Here is a 22,142-nt window from a genome sequence, read left to right on the forward strand (position 1 = left end):
GTGGACAAATACGGGTAAACTTGAATTAGAGTGTTTGGCAGTGGTTCTCAAGCTTTATTGTACAACACCGTCCCTTGACGTTCAGCCTGCGCTCCAGCCCCTCAAGGAATCTGCTTCGGCGGTAGATGGGATGGTATGTATGGTAGTGGAGCCCAGGAATCTGCATTTCCCACAAATATCTCAGGATTTTCTGTTAAAAGTCCACAGAGTTTGTTTTGAGAGAATGAGGAGAAAGAACATTGAAATTCATGGGTAAAATGTAGAAGTGGAATCCTCCTTTAATCACCTCTTAGTGAAAAAATGTTGATATTTTTGAATTTGCTTTTTTGCATATGTGAGTAGAATCTAATTATTAAAGCTTACAGTGAAAAACCTCACTGTTCACGATGGTCATTTTATTTAGAAAAATGAGCAGTTGGCCGTCTTAAGGACAAGTTGCACTAACTTTAATAATTACATTAAACCTTTTCCCCCCATCTGTGCACTCAATAAACACTGAATGAGTGATTGTCAGTCTGAATCTAGATGCTAGAAGAGAGTCAAATATGTCTTTAAGGAGGCTTCAGTCTAATTGCAGAGAATAGGACCAACACTAGAGTACATGGGTATAAAATTCCGTCCCAGAAATTTCCAGCCCATGTTGCGATCATTAGCACACTGGTTTCCCACAGACCCATTGAACGCAAAGTGTTTACTTGGGACCATATTCCTTCTTCATCATCAGTCACTGGTTCCAGGGAATGGTTAAATTTAGCATTTATCCCAAAGACATTTATCCCATGATAATCACAAGGTATATCTGAACTTGATTCAGACTGAAATTGAGGAAGTCTGGAGATGACATAGACAACATGGGTTTGGAGCAGGCTTGTGCTATTCCCTGTGGGGACATACACCTGTGCATGAATCCGGCTTGTCTCTTTTTTTTGAGAAAGAATGATTGCGTTTGTATCCATATTGGACAGTGGGTTATGCTGATCAGGAGACAGTGTGGGAATTGTATTCTTAGGGATACGTTATTCTCACTCTCAGTAATCTGAAACATCTCTAGTAAAACAAATCTAAGCTCATTAAAATTTTAAATCAAAATGTTTTTCAGTAACTTTCTAAACTTATCATTCCAAGTTTTTCTTGAACTGATATATCCTTTGCTTCAGTTATACTCATTTTATCCTCTTTTATTTACAGTCTTTTCACTGTCCATAGAGCCCTCTTCTTCATTTCTTTTTTTTTTTTTAAGAGAGAGAGAGAGCGAGCATGTGTGGACATGTGAACAGGAAGGAGGGGCAGAGGGAGATAAAGAATCTTAAGCAGGTTCCATGCCCAGTACCCAGCCCAGCCACAGGGCTCCAACTCACGTCCCTGAGATCATGCCCTGAGCTGAAATCAAAGGTTGGTCATTTAACCAATGGAGCCACCCCAGGGCCCCCCTTTTATTTTCAATCTAATCCTAGTTCCCCTCTAAGCCTTCCTAAATTACTCCCTCCCCTTCCCCACCTGATCACTGCCATTTATAATTCACCTGCAGTCATGTTTTCACTTCTTGATGCTTCCCTATCATTTGGGTTTCCAGTACTTTCTGGCACAGGGAAGAATGCACAGGGACAGTAGAAAGATGAAACTGACAAGAGGATTATCCTCTGCCTGTGGTAGTAAGTACTGTTGGTAATTTCTGCTTCTCAAGATTCTTAACTTAATCACATATGCAAAAACTCCTTTGATATGCAAGGTAATATAATTTATAGGGTCTGGGACTAAGGCATAGATATCTTTGGGGGACATATTGAGCTTACCACACTTCCTCAGTAGGACTTAAGAATATAAACAAGTAATGCTGTACATGTCTCCATTCTACATGGTGGTGGGCACAGTGAAAGTGGTGGACAAGATCCATATCTTGGGTTTTGAATCCTGGCTCTTCCTGATGTTAGATGATTGACTTTAGTTTCTTTGCCTTTTCACCACGCCAAGGGAGCCCTGCTTTCTACTCCTTTTATCTGACAAGTGACTTCATTACCTGTAGACTAACTCAGTAGTTCCCCAAAGTGGCTGCATATTACAATCAGCTGGGGAATTCTACAAAGTCTAGATACCCGAGCCCATCTCTAGTCATTCTGATTTAATTCATGGTGTGTGGCTGATACATAATTTGCTTTTAAAGGCCCCCCAGTGATAATGATGTGTAGTCAGGGTGGAGAACTACTAGCTCTAACCAAACTATAAAGAGCTTAGAGTTTCTTCCCCACCCCTTTAAGAAAGAAAAAGAAAAAAGGGGGAAAAAAAAAAAAGAAAGAAGAGAAAAAAGAAAAAAAAGAAAAGCCTGCTATCTCTGCAGGCACCGGGGGGAGCTCTTGTGATAAGCTGCCTGGCCTCTAGAATTGTAAGAGAACAAATATGCGTTTTCATAAGCCACTGAGTTTATGGCAATTTGTTACAGCCGCAATAGGAAACTAATACATTGATAAAGCACATAATTAGGGAACAATGAACAAAAGGATAAATATATTTTTCTGGTATTCTTTTCAGTCATATAGATTTAGAATTTCTTTTCACTAAATTCCTAACTTTGCTTTGATCCCATCGTGTCTCCAGGGTAACTTTTTCTGATCTTGACTGATCAATTCCCCCTGTAGGTACTTCAGGCACCATGACCCTCTCCCCTGAAGCCCTTATTCAAGTTCTAACTTTACCTTTATTGACGCGATCATTTCCAACAAGACTTTGGACTCCACGAGGGTCAGGGCCTTGGGTGTTTTGTTCATCATTTTTTTTTCTCCAGGGTCTAACAAAGAGCCTGGAGAATAGCAGACCTTCAATAAATATTTGTTAAAATCAACTGACGAATCTGGGCAGACTCAGGTGGTGAATTCAGCTAAGGAAGCCAGATTCGGGTGTGTGGGAATCAGACAGGAAGTTTATGGACAAAGCAGTGTAGGGAGAAGAGGAAAGATCAGGGTCCCAAGGCCAGGGTCTGCACAGGAACGGAGGAGGGGAGGCCGAGCTGCCTGAGAGTGCCACATGAGTGCACCCTCTGGCTCCAGGAGGCCCTCAATCCATCTTCACTTTTGGAGGCATGTGTGGAGTCCCAGGGAGAGGAAATGCAGGGTGAGAACTTTTTTTTTTTTTTAATTCCCATCTTGATGTTTTCTCTGAAGAACTTAAAATTTTATAACTTCAGTGCTTATAATTTCATAATTTTTTGGAATAGTCATTCAGTCAGTCCTAGACTGGAAAGAGAACATTATAATTAAAGGTATTTTTTAAGTTGAAATTCTTAAAAGCTGTCTTCTTGACACTTCCTCATATTTCTATAACCTCAGAAATCATAATGGCCTTCCATAACTGTGAGTCCTTCTGGGTAAATTAAGAATTTTCTAGACTTTCCCTTAGATTCTTAACAATTTCAAATCAGAATAGAAAATGTAACACATATCCTCAAAAATACTTACAACCTAAATCACCATCATCGGAATGGTTCTGACATTTCTTCCTCATTTTTAGATGCCGCTAGAATGTTTGGTTTTTATGAAAACTCTGCCTTTCTCATTTATGAGTTTCTTTACCAGAATGCAGTCGTGGTAGGTATCAGCATTATTATATATACTTAACAGTGTACTGTTCTGTAGTTCAAAAGACTCAATTAAATGAACTGTTATTGAATGAATACCTTAACCATGCCAAGAATTGTGCTAGCCTTTATGAAATTGGACACTGGTCATACCATGTGGGCATTTCAAATAATTAGAAGAGCAGCTTATATTTAAATTTTTTTTAATGATTCTCCTTTTCTTCTATCTATCTATCCATCTGTCTATCTATCTATCTATCTATCTATCTATCTATCTATCTATCTATGTATTTAGGTTTTTACAGCAACCTTGGCAGACTAGATGCAAGAGTTAGATTTTACTAATGACTAGTTTGTAGCCTAAGGCAAACCATTTAAATCTGAATCTCAGTTTCCTCATATGTCAAAGGAGGACAGCTACACTTATCTCGCAGAGTTTTCTGATAATTAGATTTTAACTATATAAAGTGCCACATTCCATGCTTGACATACAGTAGGTAATCAATAAGTAGTTGCTATTATTATCCCTCAATTATTCTTTTTAAGGAAAATAAGTCTCACATAGGTTGAGTATGCCTTGAGAAGGAATAACTTTTTTGGCACTCAGAATTGACTTCCTTAGGCAGGTTGGAGTTTCTTATCATGAGGCATATTTCATCATAAGTTTAACCACACAGGGCTGTGATAGAGAAGATTAGTGTGTTTACTAGTAAAAACTTAGCGAGCCCCAAATATGACCTTTATTATGCCTTCCAATCCCGAGTTTCTCTGACTTGATTCAAGGCATTTTTCTAGTAAGTGGTTAAGTATGTCCCAGAAGTAGCCTCCTATAGCTTTATCCATTACAACATGCATTATACTTATGAAACAGCAGCAAAAGTAGAAGGCTATGTCTGTACGGGTGATAACTTCCTAGAATAGAACAGTCAACTAAAACACGATCTTAAATAATAGGTTGCATTTGTGTGTTACATTTTTCAAAATTTTTTCACGTTTATCTTCAATATTATTTTTCTTTAACATCATGAACAATAGGTAAAGTAATCTACATGCATTTTTTCAGAAAAGATAAATGGCATAGAAAATTGGTATGAGGATATATTGTATGGTGACTAACATAACATAATAAAAAATTATTATAAAAAAATAAAATAAAATAAAATAAATGGGTATGAAATGGTATAGAATAATGAATTGATTTTTTTAAAAGATTTTTTTATTTGACAGAGAGAGAGTGGGAGCACAAGCTAGGAGACAGAGGGAGAGGGAGAAGCAGGCTCCCGGCTGAGAAGGGAGCCTGATGCTGGGTTTGATCCCAGGACCCCGGGATCATGACCTGAGCCGAAGGCAGCCTCTTAACCGACTGAGCCACTCAGGCACCCCTGAGTGGGCTGACTTTTTAGTGAGGAAATTATAAATTATAGATTGAATTGGGAGAAAAATCTCCATCTCTCTCCTTTAGAAAATGACTGCTTCTTTCTTACATAGGGAGTAATAGCAAAAGCTGGCAAGTGGTAGAGGTGAGCTTTCCACCTAGGTCTTCTGAGTATGGCTTCATTTTTCTTTTGGCCATGCCACATCACTTCTGAGTATTCCTAAATGAATTCTTAAATATTCTTAAATGAATGACAATGACTTTCTTCATAGAGGGGTTTAGTAAATAAATATACAGAGAAACTCTCTGAATATGCTACAGAGCAATTTAAACATATGGTATTAAAAATTATTAGTAATATTGTTGTACTAGGCTTTACAACTATGTGATCCATGTGGCACATCTTGGATTTATTTATGCTGCTTGGGATTCAATGTGCTTCTGGATCAAAATCCTCCTGCTTCTTACTAATTGCAGAAACACTTCAACCATGGTTTCTTTGGACAGTGTTCCTGCACTGTCATGATTCTCTTTTATTGCAACCGATTAGAAGCATATTGAAACTTATTATACCCTCCAAGTCTCTCAATCTCTTTCACTTTGAAATTTCTAATTTTTTTGTGGCCAATTTCATGTAATTTCTGCAGTTGTATGTTCAGACCAGACCAATTCTTTTTTTTTTCTTTTTTTTAATGTTTTTTTATTATATTATGTTAGTCACCATACAGTACATCCTTGGTTTCTGATGTAAAGTTCGATGATTCATTAGTTGCGTATAGCACCCAGTGCACCATGCAATACGTGCCCTCCTTACTACCCATCACCAGTCTATCCCATTCCCCCACCCCCCTCCCCTCTGAAGCCCTCAGTTTGTTTCTCATAGTCCATAGCCTCTCATGTTTCATTCCCCCTTCTGATTACCCTCCTTTCTTTATCCCTTTCTTCCCCTACCGATCTTCCTAGTTCTTATGTTCCATAGATGAGAGAAACCATATGATAATTGTCTTTCTCCGCTTGACTTATTTCACTTAGCATTATCTCCTCCAGTGCCATCCATGTCACAGCAAATGTTGAGAAATCGTTCTTTCTGATAGCTGAGTAATATTCCATTGTATATATGGACCACAACTTCTTAATCCAGTCATCTGTTAAAGGGCATCTCGGTTCCTTCCACGATTTAGCTATTGTGGACAATGCTGCTATGAACATTGGGGTGCATACGGCCCTTCTCTTCACTACGTCTGTATCTTTGGGGTAAATACCCAGTAGACCAGACCAATTCTTATCTCATTAGGTATGACCCACTGACTCATGACTCAAACACCCGAGATGGAACTCTCCGGCTGAGCCTGGAACACATGACCATCATCTAACTGCCAGGGGTGGAGCAAGGGATTAACTAGATGGTAAATTAGGCAGTAATAGGGCATTTGTGAGTCAAGATCTTGCCTCTCATTGAGATTGACAAAGTGAGGAACTCTTTTTTTATTTTTAAAGAAGAAGGCTTGGATAATGGAAAGCCAGAAAAAAAAAAAAAAGACTAGTGTACAATGCCTGAGTTCACTACCTGAGTTCTTCACAATAGGACCAAGGATTTTGCCTGCTCATGGAACCGTGACTCCAAAAGTTTGCTGCACAGGAGAGTAGACCCAATCATCGGTATTTTGTAGAATTTAGAAGTGTTCCATTGTCCTTATATCTTTTGGAAACACTGCAGCCTATAGCTTATATTTGGAGCTCCACAGAGGACGTTCACATATGTCGGGTTCCGAGAAGCCCTGCAGTAAAGAAACCCATTTGATTCTGTTAACTAGGTCTCTCATTTATATTTAATCGCCACACATTTTTATTTATGTAACACTTATTATCTTCCCTAGGACGATCATTGAGAATTACTGGGCTAGAATTCTTACTCCGATTTAATAGGAGTAAGGAGGGTGCAATCCAGGAGCAAACCTGGCACAGCCAGGGGCTCCCATGCTGGAATGCATCTGCCCGGAATGTGTTCATTGGCAGGCAGAGGGTGGAGCTGGGTCCAATGTTCATGGATGTGGTTGGCAGCACAGGCCTGTATTAATGGCTTTAGTCCTGCTCGTACGCTATCCCTTCCTTCTGGATAGCACACTTGCAGAAGCATTTTAAATGATCTCTGCATTTCGGCTTATTGGTGAAGCTTAGGCTATTCCCTTTGGAAATAACCTGGCAGCGTCAGTGATCCACAAACATGGGTGCATATCAGCATCACCTGAGTTGTCCTGTTAAAAATGTAGATTCTCCAGTTCCACTACTGAGATTCTCCATTAGTAGGCCTAAGACAGGTTCTGGGCATCTGTGTATATGTATCTCCCACCTATTAACACAGGCCCTGGAGAGTTTATGCAGCTGCTATACAGACCAGCAACGAGAGCCACTGAGCGCATCTCCACCCTTCTTCCTCTCTGACTTCCTTTATTTCCTTCCAAAGTTTCAGGCCCCATTCCTCTGCTCATATAAAACTAATTTTACTAATTTTTTCCCAGTAAAATTTTATGAACCATGGCAATCAAACACTTTAGTAGGATCCCAATATACAGTTCACGATGCATTTTCTTCATTATTTTGGAAATGATAATTGCATAGCCATAAAGTTTGTTGAATATAATTTGTTTGAAGTGATCCTGTGTAATTTATATCTAATGGTTCCTCTGTCTTTTCAGGGCTTGTTGATTTATTTATTTCCTTTTTCATTGTAGTGTCACAGAGCAAGTCAAGCTACCTTTGAATTTATTAAGTAGTGACTTCTTGGATAGTTTTATTTTGGACAAAGCTTTAATTATCACCATTATTCTTCTATTTTGCCCTAATTAAATAATCCCAAACGTTTTAGCATGAACATGAGCTAATTCCTACGATATGCTCTGCGCTCGTCCATAGCACTGTTATTTTTTCTCTTTAATTATTCCCCGCTTCCATCTATACCAACACTTCCATTGCTTAAAATAGAATTCCGTCAAAATGTTACCTTACTTAACTTTAAAGAATGGGTTTAATATCTCAGACATTTTCAAAGGTACGTCTAAGATAGTAAAATCGCTCCATAATGTAAGACATCATCACTAACTTTTCAAAGCACTTTCTCGTGAGTATTTCTCAGATCCTACAATAAAAATACCGTGACATAGGTGAGATAATATGATCACCATGGAAAAGATAAGGCTCTTTCAGGTCAAGGAGATTAAATTAATTAGAGATCGTATTTAGCCAGAACAAGAACTTAGGGCTCCTTAGATCTAGTTCAGAACTCTGTCTGAAATCGTTGGCATGGACTGGTGCCCCCAGGCTGACTTTACAGAGGAAGGGCCCTCTCACCTGTGGGTAGCAGAAAATTCTCCTTAAGAATTCCTTCTATACGGGAAGGACACTGTCTCTTATTCTTGTAATACAAGCTATATGTCATAGGGAAAGAGAAAGAAAACAATATGTAATTGAGTAGCTAGGAGAGGAGGTTATTCGAGAAAGATGATTAGATCAATTTTGAAATTACCCTGGAGTTTAAAATGAAAATCAACTCCATTATAATTCAACTCATTAAAATCAAGACTATATATGCCACAGAAGGCCATTAATTGGATTCATAACATTTTTCCTCACACGGAAGTGTCACACTTCTGAAATTCCAGCGGGATCTGACCAACGTAGGGGACCAGTTTTAGGCTTGTTCCATGAGCATAGGTGTTGGAGCAGGAAGACATTTATTAAGGAGTATTTTTTCCCCCATGCTTTTGGAGATATCCAAGTGTCACGGGTCTGATTTTTCAAAGAGGCTGAGACAGAGTTTGTTTTGTCTGTCCAAGTTGCCCCGTGACAAGCAAAAATGGCGGGCCTTTTACTTTCCCTCCTGCTCAGTTAGCAGATGTGGGCTTTCCTGGGAAGTCTATGACTTTGGGTGAGGTAGTTCTATGCACTTGAGTTTGGCCCCTGAAGGAATTAACCCTGGAGGCTCCAGACTCCACCCCTTGCTCCCGGCAATCCATTTGTCCTTGAGGGAGAGTCAGGGAGGCACATGTTTTTTTCCACCAGGTTCCATTCCTTGGACAACTTAAATTTACTCTTCCATATACTTTCAGAAAGCAGCTTTTTTAGGACACCAGACAAATTCTGTCCCTTATGAGAAGCAAAACATGTAAGAGAATTTCAGGGCTATAATGAATAGTTACTGTCTCCTACAATCCTACAATCCATTCTAGATTCTCCTCACCCTCAGCTACCACCTCTGCTGACTTCTGTGTTTTACTGCTATTGTGACTCACAGCCTCCCATTTGAGGAGTCTAAGCCCCCGCCCTCAATACCCAGAGGTCCCTGCTTCCATATCAGACCATGGGTACTATCCATATCCATTTACAGTCACAACTGGGCAAAGCATTACCAAGAGTTGCCCAAGGAGATCACTTAGATTTTACCTATTTTCTTCCTTGCTTTTAGAGTATAATAGCAACCCTCCCTCCTCCTCCTGATAATCCAGGTCAGTTACTCTTGCTAAGATAGTTCTCCTCTTCTTGCCTCTAGCTCCCAGGATACAAGGAGTTCAAGTGCCCAGCCAGCAGCTGCAGCTTGTAATTCCCTGGTCCTCTTGCTTTGGGCTTATGGGAAGTGTGTCCCCTTTGAGTACCAAAGCTTCTAACGAGGAACCTAGAGTTGTGGGAACAAGAAGTATGTAGTCTTTCAACAGAATATTGAGAATAATGTTGAGTGCGGTGATTCCCGCTCCCATTTTTGGGTTTTGGACTCCTTGCCCTCTTCCTATGAAGGACACAGTGCCATATTAAGAACTTTGAATCAACATATATACTGCATCCTGGAGGAGGACACTATCTTAGCATATTCTGCGTCCAAGCCATGGACCATTTCTGCTATGCCTTCAGGAGGCCATCCAATGCTCTACCAGCTTTGGGGTGGTTTGAGTATAGAATGACCGGGGAACCCTGTAATTCTGGTTCCATTGTTACACTGTGCCTTTGCTGTGGAGTAGCCTGTTTGGTACTAAGTGGGTCTGCATGCCTGGAGGTAAAACATTCCACAGGTCTGGAAAATGCTGGTGCTGACACTGGGGTGGGGGGAGTAAAGCAAAACTGTACCCAGAATAGGTGCGAATATCCATGGGGAAAAACTGCCGCCCCTTTCAGAATGAAGAGGGCCCAGTGCAGTCAACTTTTCATCAAGCAGGTGTTTGACATCACCAAGAAATACTGCTATATGAACCATGGTTAGGTATTTTGTCTCTATGACAGCCCTTAAGATGCCTGTTAATATTAGGGTGGTGCTAATACGGTTTTATAAAAGATTTTTAACTTTCTGCTAAAGTTACTAAATGTCATGGCTTTGCTTCAGAATACCGGAGTTATTGTGATTCTCACTGAGGCTTGCTAAAATCATAAGTAACATATTTTCCTATCACTGATATACCCATCACTGTATGGTCGGTTCTATACGTCCCAGGCCACAGGGCTGTTTACATCTTAGTTTGGACCATCTCCAGAAACTTTTCCTTCTCTAGGCCCCAATTAAGCTGAACAATTTTGCATTGCTCAATCTATGGGCTAGAGAAGTATCAGTAGGTATGGACTATATTGCCCGCAGAACCCAAGGACTCCCACCAGGCCTCTGAATGTTCATACGGTCTGTCTCCCAATCTATGGAGCTCATGTGTTTCACAAAGACCGACGGGATTCAGGCAACCTTGCTCTATCTGGACTGATCAATGTAAAGATACCAATATAACAGATCAATGTGATATTTTGTGGGACGTCAGATCTCCGGACTATATTATAGGTGGGGTAGTTAATTTATCCCTAGAAGAAACTATAAATATCTATTATTGTTCATTCTATGGAAATATCAGGTGTTTATGATTCTCTTTTCTGATCAAGATAGAAAAGCACACATTTATCAAATACTGACTGCAGATCATGTAACTCAGGCTGTATTAATCAACTATTGCAAAGATATTACACTGGTACTGTGATTGCATAATTGGGAACACTGCTTGCTTGCGTGTGTGATCATTTATTATCATCCACCAGGACATGTCTGGTTTCTCAGGGGCCAGACTTTTGAAAAAAATGTAGACATAATGGGTACCTACTCATCATTCTTTAGATCCTTAGGGTGGCACTAATTTCTTACCAGTGAAATACTTATGGCCTTGATAAATGAAAGTACTTGGTCCTCCCAAGAACGTAATCATCTGGTGGGCCTTCCAGCCATGCATAATACGTGCATTTCAGCATGCCGGACTACCTGAGGGTTATATCGCCTTTCTCCAGCATCTGCCGTGTAATTCTGGCATTTCAGCCTCAACTACCATAAGCCATCATTTTCTCCATGTTTTGAGGTCCTGCTGAATCGCTGCTTAAGGTGTGTTTATTGTAAATAGCAGACAAATAGGTTTTCTTTTGTAAGGTCAATATGAAAATACTTTTTTAAAAGAGGTTTTTTTAAGTGTAGTTACATTTATTGATATAATGATATGTTTGGTGCCAGCTCTGATATTTTATAATTAATGGGGTAATTACATTAAATTTAATAATTTAATGTCTTTGTTCATGTGGCAGATCTTCTTTTATTCTCTAAAACTTTAATTTGCAAGTTTGCATTTTTGTTCTAATGTACACGTCTACACCTCAATTTCCTTTTTTCTTACTAAATATTTTACTCTGCAGTGTGTCAGTTTTAAGTGATATTCTTTGGCCCCTTCTCAACTTTTCTTTCTTCCCATTTTTTGTTTGCATTCTGTTTCTCAGGACGTAGCCTTTGCATGTTCTTCTTTCCCCTTCATGTTTTCCTCATTGTTTTAGTCTTTCTTTCTCTCTCTTCCTTCCTTCCTTCCTTCCTTCCTTCCTTCCTTCCTTCCTTCCTTCCTTTCTTCCTTCCTTCCTTCCTTCCTTCCTTCCTTCCTTCCTTCCTTCCTTCCTTCCTTTCTTTCTTTCTTTCTTTCTTTCTTTCTTTCTTTCTTTCTTTCTTTCTTTCACATTTTAAAGTAATCTCTGCCCCCAGTGTGGGGCTCGAACTCACGTCCTTGAGATCGAGTCGTACCCTCCACTGACTGACCCAGATGGGCAACCCTTTGTTTTAGTCTTACATCAAAAATTAAGTACTTTGAATTCTCCACTTCAGCTTGTTTCCTGAAATTTCCCCAGTTATCTTGTGGATAACTGAAGTCCTTCCACTAACAGATTCCTCAGAAATGTGAGATCTTGCGGTAATTGAAACTGGTTTTGTTTTGGTTTTGGTTTTGGTTTTGGTTTTATCATCTTCATATTTGAAAAACCGACTGGATATAAAGCCCTTATCTTGAGCTTTGTCTTTCAGTTTATTGAAAATTATGCTCCATTTTTACTCTTGTGAAGTGAGATGGTAACCTACTTCTCTTACTCTTATAGTAAGTAATTAGATTTAGGGGGGTCTGGTGGCCCTGAGAATTATTTTATTTGACTCGAGTGCCAAAGAATTAATCCTTTTAGCTCAGTGTTGACAGGTACATGGTGGGACATTTCAGTGTATAGATTTACATTTTCTTGGATCTTTGTAATGTCTTCTTGAATTTTTTTTCCTGTTGTTTTACTCTTGCACATGTTTTTAGGAACTGTAATTATATGTATATTGAAACTTTGGGCTTGTTTTCCATTTTAATAATTTTTTCTGTGATCCTCCATATTTCTTTCTTATTTTTATTTTCTTGCCTGTGTGTGTTTTACCTTTCTTTACTGCACTAGACTGAATTTTAAATCAGCTCTATTATTCCTTGTCACTTTGTAATTTATTCTTTATCAGATGATTGTCTTTTTCTCAGTTTCCTTTCTGAATTTAATAAATTTCATTAAATTTGTTCTTTTTCCATATCAGTTTTAATTTTTAGTTTTTGAATTTCTGATTATAGTTTTCTTTTTCTTTCTTTTAAAATAAATGTTGGAGGGTATTTAGTTCAGTTTGGAGTGCCATGTTACAATGTTATTTTGCTTCAGAGTTGCTCTCATAGGGGGAACATTTATGAAATGAGATATTGTAATTTCAAGTTTTTATTACATTAAATTGTGAAAGCTAAGAGAGACACTATATTAAATAGGAATAGAGTGACCATTCATTTTACCTACACTTCCTGGATGTGTTTGAGGGTTTCCTTTTTAAAAAGGCCAACATTTAATTTATCCATTGTCTACCTGTATTAGGAATTATGATTGACTGAGCAGTAAATTAATGAATTCGTGATAGAATGACTTCAGTCAGAATTCCTCTCTGAATCAAGAGTTGGAATTCTTCTCTAAAGGTCGAAGCTCTCAAATCAATAGCCTACTTTCCACCTTGAGAAAGTAGGAAAAGAAAACAAAGTAGACCTAAAGCTAGCAGAAGAAATAACATAATAAAAGATTAGAGTGGAAGTAAATAAAATATAGAATAGAAAAACAATAGAGAAAATCAATTCAAGCAGAAGTTTATTTATTTATTTATTTATTTATTTATTTATTCATTTATTTATTTTTAAAGATTTATTTATTTATTTATTTATTTATTAGACAGAGAGAGACAGCCAGCGAGAGAGGGAACACAAGTAGGGGGAGTGGGAGAGGAAGAAGCAGGTTCCTAGTGGAGGAGCCTGATGTGGGGCTCGATCCTGGAACGCCAGGATCACGCCCTGAGCCGAAGGCAGACACTTAATGACTGCGCCACCCAGGCGCCCCCAAAAGTTCATTTTTTTAAAACACCAACAAAATTGTCAAGCTTTAGCTACTGACATAGAAAAGAGAGAAGATTCAAATAATTGAAGTCAGAAATGTTCATTTTCATTATTTTGACTCATCTTTCATTTAAAGATAGGGATAATATCACCAGTTGTGCAAGGTTCTTATTAAATCCTTTACACTAGAAAAAACAAACAAACAAAATTCTTATTAGCCAGAGTAGAGAGAGTTCAATGAAGACCCAGGACACTAAATGGGGACCCCAAAAGTGACACCTTTTATTATTAGGTTTAAAGAAGTCATAGACTGAAGTCACCTAGATCTTACCTAACAAAGCTTAAAAGCAAGATATAAAAGGATTAAGCTGAGAACTTAACTGTTTGCCAAAATAAAATTTGACAACGTTAAAGGAATACAACAAAATTCAGAGAGGTAGACATTGTAATATTTATAATATTCCACATCCAATCAGCAAATTTGAGACATACAAAAGAAGTAGGAAACATGACCCATAATCAGGAAAAAGGCTGATCAATGGAAGCAAACCCAGGAATGGCAGAGATAAGGGAACTAGCAGAGAAGGACTTTAAACCAGATGTTATGAATATATACAAAGAGAGGAAAATTGGAATGGAATAAATATTTTTGCCTCTTATGTGCATTTTCTTTTCACTTTCTTGGTAATATCCTTGGGGGGAAAAGTTTTTCATTTTGATGAAATAAATTTATCTATTCTTTTTCTTTTGTTGTTCCTGTTTTGCTGTCATAGCTAAGAATCCATTGCCAAACCCCAGCATACTCCTATGGTTTCTTCTAAGGGTTTTATGGTTTAGCTCTTATATTTAGGTCACTGATTATTTCGAGTTCATTTTTGTAAATGAAGTGAGATGGAGGCCAAACTGTTGAATGTGGAAATGCAATTGTGCCAGAAATATCCATTGAAGAGATTATTCTTTCCCCATTGAATGGACTTGGAGCGCTGGTCAAAATCAATTGCCCATATATACTTACAGGTTTATTTCTGGACCCTCCGTTCTATTCCATTGGTCTATATCTCTACTTTTATGCCATTACCACACGGTTTGATTACTCTGGCTTTGAGGAAACCTGCGAAATCAGAAATTGTGAGTCCTCCAGCTTTGTTCTTCTTTCTCAAGATTGTTTTGGTTATTCAGGGCCCTTTCCAATGCCATATGAATTTGAAGATTGGCTTTTCAATTTCTGCAAAAAAAGGCCATTGGAATTTTGATAGAGAGTGCTCAGAATCTGTCAATCTCTGGGAGCTGTTTAGTTTACTGCTTTCAAGAATAGCTCTGTCCTCAGAGTCGTGGAACTTTACTTTTGGTGCAGCTTGGCATTTAGACAAAGATTTAAGATAAACCCTTTGGTATTCTGATCCATTTTGGAATTCTTATCCTATATACGTACTTATCTTCCAGTATTTTGCCTCACAATTATCAGCTGGATCCACCTCCTTGAACTCTGACATTTGTTTTTTCAACTCAGTGTGACTGTCAGTGAGCCTTTGTTCTGCATCCCTGGACCATGATGCAGAAAATGCCTGCTGGCAGGAAGCTGGAGCCAGGGGAGGGCTCACCTCCTTGGTTTCCTTTGTTTCAGGGACCACAGCCTTATACTGTCTGTTGTCTGATAGTAAAAAAAAAAAAAAAAAAAAAAAAATGGATGTTTCATACATTCTGTCTAGTTTTCTAGGGGTTTTTTGTTTATTTTTGTTGTTGTTGTTTTAGTTGTTTTTTGGTTTTCTCTTTCTTTCTTTCTTTCTTTCTTTCTTTCTTTCTTTCTTTCTTTCTTTCTTCTTTCTTTCTTTCCTTTTTTTTTTTTTCTTTTTTTTTTTTTAATGACCAGAGGGCAAATCCAGTACTGGTTCCTTCATTAAGGCTGCAAATGTAAGTGTTCATATTTTGAAGTATAACTATGAAATTTCTGTCATGTTTTCTGATTTGTGGTTTATTCTTTATACTTTTATAATGGTAACTGCCTGTAAGATTCTTAACAATAAAGAGGACATCTTATTCATCATTTTATTCCCATTGCCTAGTAGAGGGCTTGACACATATTATATTCCCGATGAATGTTTGCTGAATCACTAAATCGGATGCTTTATCTGTCACATGTATGCAGTATTTTGTTCTCCTAAATAGAATTATTTTGTGCTTGTCTTCTTGAACCCAAGTTTGGTAGCATATGGTTTTAATCTGATGTGTAAGAAAGATCTTTTGTTTTTGGTAGAAGCCTTCTGTGTTAATGCTGACTTTCCCACAAATTTGCAGCAACTTGGGAGAGTCATAATCATCTGGATATATATATGTGTGTGTGTGTGTGTGTGTGTGTGTGTGTGTGTGTGTATCCATGAAAAGAGAGAATCTCTGTACTGCTTACCATCCAAGGTTGCCCAAATGACCAAAAGTGCTGATGGATATGACTTCCCTTCCAGAATTAATATACAGAAAATTATAACCTCACTGAAACTTGAACCCAATCCATTGATTTTTTTATCTTCCACATACATTCTATTCCAGAAACTTGATGAGTTTCTTACACATATTAAGTGCTCAATAAATGTTGAATGAATTTGAACATATACACAGACATCCATGAAATTCAAACGAGTTTACTGTCTTTCATGTTATCGGTGAGGCCAATGTAGAAACTACTTATATCAATTTCTAGGGCTATCGCAAGAAATTGTGGGAACATGGGTACCTCCTCAGATTCACTTCCTGAAACAATCTTGACAGCAGTGTATACCAAAAGAACTTGGAACATGTTATGATTGTTTTGTTTATTTTGTTTTGGTTGGAAATATTTGTTAATAAGAACATTGCACAATTGGCCATACTATCCCTATCCCTAAATGAAAGAGGAGTCAAACAATGAAAATCAACACTGTGAAAGTAAGACAAGACTTTACAATCGAGCTTTTTCAGCCAAGTCAGAGGAAGTAAGAGTATCCAAAGGGAAGAGCAATTAGATCCAACGTGGGAGGCGTGTACTTGAGAGACAAAGCCGAAATGGCAAAGACTGTCAAGGTGAACCGCTCAGAAATGTCTGATGGAGTATAATTGTCTCTTATTTTACCCAAAAGGGTATTTCCAAATTGCTGACTTGACACCTTTCTCTTCTTTGTTGGAACATTTCAATGACTCTTACTTTTCAAACTATGCGCAGTTCCCTGGAAACTTTGTACCTTATTGACTTTTATCAACCTTCCAGCTGGTACTATGGGGACATTTATCAAATGCCTGCTGTTGCAGAAATTGCTTACGAATCGTAGCAGGTCAACGTTAGGAGGGGCCTCAGAGAAGAAGTTGTCCTGCCTGCATATTTTCCGTTAAGGAAATAGATACCTAGAAAAGGACTCTGACTTCCACGGCGTCTTAGAGGTAGTTAGTGGCACAAGGAGGACTTTGTTTTTCCACCAGATTACGCTACCCTTTTTGTGATATAGAATGACATGGGTAGGGGCGCCTGGGTGGCAGAGCGGTTAAGCGTCTGCCTTCAGCTCAGGGCGTGATCCCGGGGTCCTGGGGTCGAGCCTCACATCAGGCTCCTCTGCTATGATCCTGCTTCTTCCTCTCCCACTCCCCCTGCTTGTGTTCCCTCTCTCGCTGGCTGTCTCTCTTTCTGTCGAATAAATAAATAAAATCTTTAAAAAAAAAAAAGAATGACATGGGTAGTGAGGAGGGCACGTATTGCATGGTGCACTGGGTGTTATACGCAACTAATGAATTGTCAAACTTTACATCAGAAACCAGGGATGTACCGTACGGTGACTAACATAATATAATAAAAAAACATTAAAAAAAAAAAGAATGACATGGGGTCGGCTATGCAAACACAGACATTACTTTCTTCACTGTCTCTTTTCTTCTTTCCTTCCTTTCCTCTCCTTTTTCCTTCTTTTCAATTTTTATTTCTGTCCATATCACTTATCAGTTTTCAAGCCTATGAGAATATTTTACGGGTGTGTGTTAAACCCATTACGGAATGTTTGTGATGTCATTATAGGTAACGGTGTTTTTAAAATGGGAAGGTAAAAACTGTCATCCAATTTAGTGTCTACTTTTTTTTTTTTGATGGAGCAAGCTTGTGAATCGAAATCTCATAATAGATGTCTAAAGGACCAGTTTACTCGAACACTGAAGTGCCCTTTTCTATTTTCAAATTCACTTCACTTTGATATCAAATGAAGCCCATTTGGTGTAGAAAATTAAAGTAGCTGCATTTTTCCTCAGCACAGAGAAATCTTTTATTTGCCTCCTACCCTTTCCATTTTTCACGACAGCCACGGCATTTTCTTCTCTAAAACACAAACAAGTCAGTGTAAGCACGACTGCCAGGCTAAAATGATTATGGGATAATTTGTGTTTGCCAGACCAAACAAAATCAATCACCATTGTTTAGAGACCCACAACACTACATGGCTAGAAGAGGGTATTTCTGGACTTCCACAAAATAGCTTTTTCAAACACAGATAAGGGAGGAGACCACTGAATACTCTCAGGTGTGGTTTGTAATTTTCAATTTGCACCAAAAATATCAACTATGAGTATGGTGGCTTGAGTCCACTGGACTCATGCAAACTAAAAGCAGCCCGGCACCATGATGTCATTAAGCATGAAATGATTGTCACGGTGATAGGTTCTCAAGGGTCAAGAATATATAATGAATGTTTATGTAAAGCTTGAAATAACCATTCCAATAACAACTTGCAGGCCTATAAGGATGGATGAAGATGACTTCACAATGAAATGGAAATCAGAATTGATGGAAACAAGTATACACTGTTCTCTCTAGCCATTTGTTTCCTAGTATACTCAATGAGTGTTGTTTCAGGGGTCAGGTTTTGTGTTTGTTTCCTTTATTGTTATTATCATTATTACTATTATTATTAGATTGTTTTCCCCATCTATCCTAGTTGAGTGCTTTCTTGTGGATCCTAGAGGCCCTAGCCCTGTCTCTTTCTGAGAGGTTCTGCGGAACTACTTTCCTCCAGCGCTGGTGTCACGCTGCCAAAAACTGCTAAAGAACATTTGGTCATAGTTTTGAGCTGGGAGGGATTAGCTGATTTGGGCATGTAAGGATTAAGACAGAGTCTTCAGCATGAAGAATCAGCTGAGTTGTTTTTGAAACTCTTCTGGAAAAGCAGAAGAAACTTTCGAGCTCTGCAGTCCACAGCTCAAACCTTTTTCCTTTCTTAATTACATTTGATCTTCCCATGAAACTTGGTTTTATATATTTTGTGGCTTGGAAGATTTTAAAAGCAAAAAGGAAAAAAAAGTCCTTCTTAATTTAGATGATCTCAAAGCAGATCTCAAGATGGATATTTTTGTTTTAGGGAGTTACTGAGTGTGTGCTTTGCGGTGGGAAACTTGTCAGTGAAGGAAGGGGGAAGGCAGGAGAAGAAGATGAGTAGCAGTGTGAGTTCCCCTGAAGTCAAGCATTTCCACAAGAAGTTCTGAATAATAATTACACCACATATTGTTCTGCTGGAGGAAAGGGGGCTGGCTTTTATTCCCCACAATGAGTCAGATGTTGGCCACAGACAACCATCCTTAGACCGTTGGAGGATGTAGTCTCCCTAGCATTTCTCTTTGAGGTGGAAGCTCTCATTGGCCAAAGGTTCATTCTGTGGGAAGGGTGCCGCTGTGATTGGTTAGCAGCTAGCCCTCACTGTAGCTGGAAAATCCGTTCACCAGCTCAGTGAAGAGACTCTGGAAAAGACCCCAACACTCTCCACTAAAAAGAAAACAATCCTTCATTGAGTATACTCAGAAACAAATGGCTAGAGATAACAGTGTATACTTGTTTCCATCAATTCTGATTTCCATTTCATTGTGAAGTCATCTTCACCATCCTCATAGGCCTGCAGGTTATGTTATTGGAATGGTTATTTCAAGCTTTACGTAAACATTCATTATATATTCTTGATCGTTGAGAACCTATCACCATGACAATCATTTCATGCTTAATGACATCACGGTGCCAGGCTGCTTTTAGTTTGCATGAATCCAGTGGACTTGAGCCACCATATGCTACATATAACACTCCTGCATTGCTTTTTATAACTACATGATGCTTTTTATTATGGTATTTCTTCGGGTGGATGTATTTTTTAAAAAAGATTGTATTTATTAATTTTAGAGAGAAAGAGAACACGAGTGGGGAGAAGAAACAGAAGGAGAGGGAGAGAGTGAATCCCAAACAGACTCCATGCTGAGTGGGGAGCCTCACCTGGGGCTCGATCTCAAGATGCTGAGATCATGACCTGAGCCAAACCAAAAGTTGGTTGCTCAACCAACTGAGCCACCCAGGCACCCTATAATCTAGTGCATTTTCACTTGGAACACACTGTGTCTTCCCACCTTAAACAACAAACATATAATCCAGGACCGTGTTATGCTGTATTAATTGCCAAGTAAACATAGTCCTGTTTGAACAGGGTGTTGAAAGTAATGGCTGGTATGACTTCATTCACTTTCTAGCACTTGAAGCATCAGGTTGGGTACATGTACTTAGGAATTTAATTCAATTTACTGTCCACGGTTTATGAGTTTTGTTGTTCCTTGGTCTGCCCCATCATGCAATTCTTCAAGATTTCATTGCTAACCCTTACTGGGATGTCAGATTAACTCTGGAAGACTCACCCTTATGGGTCCCAGCCACCTGTGTACATCACATCCTAACCCGTAGTGCCTGGGAGCTGTATTCTTGAGGTTCAAGGTCAGTTTTAGATGGCACCAAGTATGGTTGGATAGCCTTCCTTCCTTCATTTCTCTTTTTTTTTTAATTTTATTTATTCATTTGAGAGAGGAGAGAGAGAGAGAGAGACAGCACAAGCAGGGAGAGAGGCAGAGGGAGAGGGAAAAGCAGACTCCCCACTGAGTGGGGAGCCCAATGGAGAGCTCTATCCCAGAACCCCAGGATCATGACCTGAGCCGAAGGCAGATGCTCACTGACTGAGCCACCCAGGGACCCCCATTTCTCACTTTCTTTTGTCCTCTCCTTTGTCTCCCCTTTCCTCCATGCTATTTCCTCTTACAGTGTTGTCCCACTTTGTACTGAGTGGTAGAGCACTCGTATGTTCAACGTCACTCTCTGGTTGCACCACTGTTAGTATATCTTTGTACCATTGAATCTGCTTTATTTCTTTCACAGCAGTAATTACAACATTGATTTTATTATTTGTGTGGTTTCTTGGTCTCTCTCACTCTTGAGATCAGAGGCTGTGTCTGTCAACTTCATTGATGCATCCCTAAGACTTATCGTGGGCCTGGCATAGAGGAGTACTACATAAATATGGGTTGAATGAGTGAATCCTCAAATTTTGTCAATTCCTGCTCCTCTCTGTTGCCCATTGTTGGGGTTTCTGTAACACTTCTGGTAATCACTCCTAACTAAACCTTCTTCAAACCGGTCAAATATTCTTATGGTACCCAGGCTGTAATATTACCTGTTGGTGTCCAATACTTCTGGGATCTTGGTATGGGCTGAAGGTCTTGGGGAAAAATTAACTAATCTGCTAAACTGATTCTTATTAATTATCTGTTAGGGCTCTTTGGTTGCTCTGCCAATTTTAGCAGAAATAAAAGGTGTTGAAAGGCTGCTGGATCATTCATAGGATCCACGTATGGAAACACAGAGCCAGGATAGAGTAGACTCTCATGAGGCTGTTAGAATTGCTCCTGTTGTTGTTGACAGTTGACCGAAACTTCCCTGCTTTTCGTTCCTTAACCCAAGACAGTGTTCTTAATACACAGACATGAGGCCAAAAAAGGAGTGGATCAAGCCACACCAGGCCGTGAGAAGTGGTAGTTTCGGGCAGAGGAGGTCATGTGGCATCCTTTAAATCATGATATGTTAACAGTCATTACCTCTGTCTACACATAGGATCGATCCAGGCAGCAGCTCTTAGTAACTCTGTGTTCTAAATCACCCAGGTTACACAAAGTGACTTGCATACAGATGGTGCTAAATAAGCTTGTCGAATGCATGACCAAATGCTGTATCACACAAGTCTGGGCGTCTCGCTCTTCCAAGTAGACACATCTCCAGAAACAGGTTCACTAGAGGCTTGTTACACACCCATCATGCGCCAGAGTCTTCTCTCCTTAGACACTCAGGAGATTTATGAGCGCCCATCCTGCCCCGGTGCCTGTGCGTGGAGTGCATCACTTAGACTCTCTCTTTCTTTAAATAGAGTGCAGTTGGCTTTGCACCTCTGCACCTTGAAGTTCTTAAATTACTCTTTGTAAAAAGATTTAGCCAGTATGAGAAGTAACTAAAAGGGGGACCGAATAAAGGAGAAGAACAGCTTTGCATTAATATGCTTTCCATTCTCCTCTTTTTGGGGCTCTTTCAATAATTTATGAAAATATTGTTGAGCCTGTGACATGCCAGGCAATTAGAAATATAGCTTAATCCGATTCGGTTGTTGCCATTACTGAAATGGTGTGTGCCTAG

Source organism: Ursus americanus, chromosome 1, assembly GCF_024610735.1.
Source record: "Ursus americanus isolate L20-20 chromosome 1, mUrsAme1.1.p, whole genome shotgun sequence".
In the NCBI taxonomy this organism is placed as follows: Eukaryota; Metazoa; Chordata; class Mammalia; order Carnivora; family Ursidae; genus Ursus; species Ursus americanus.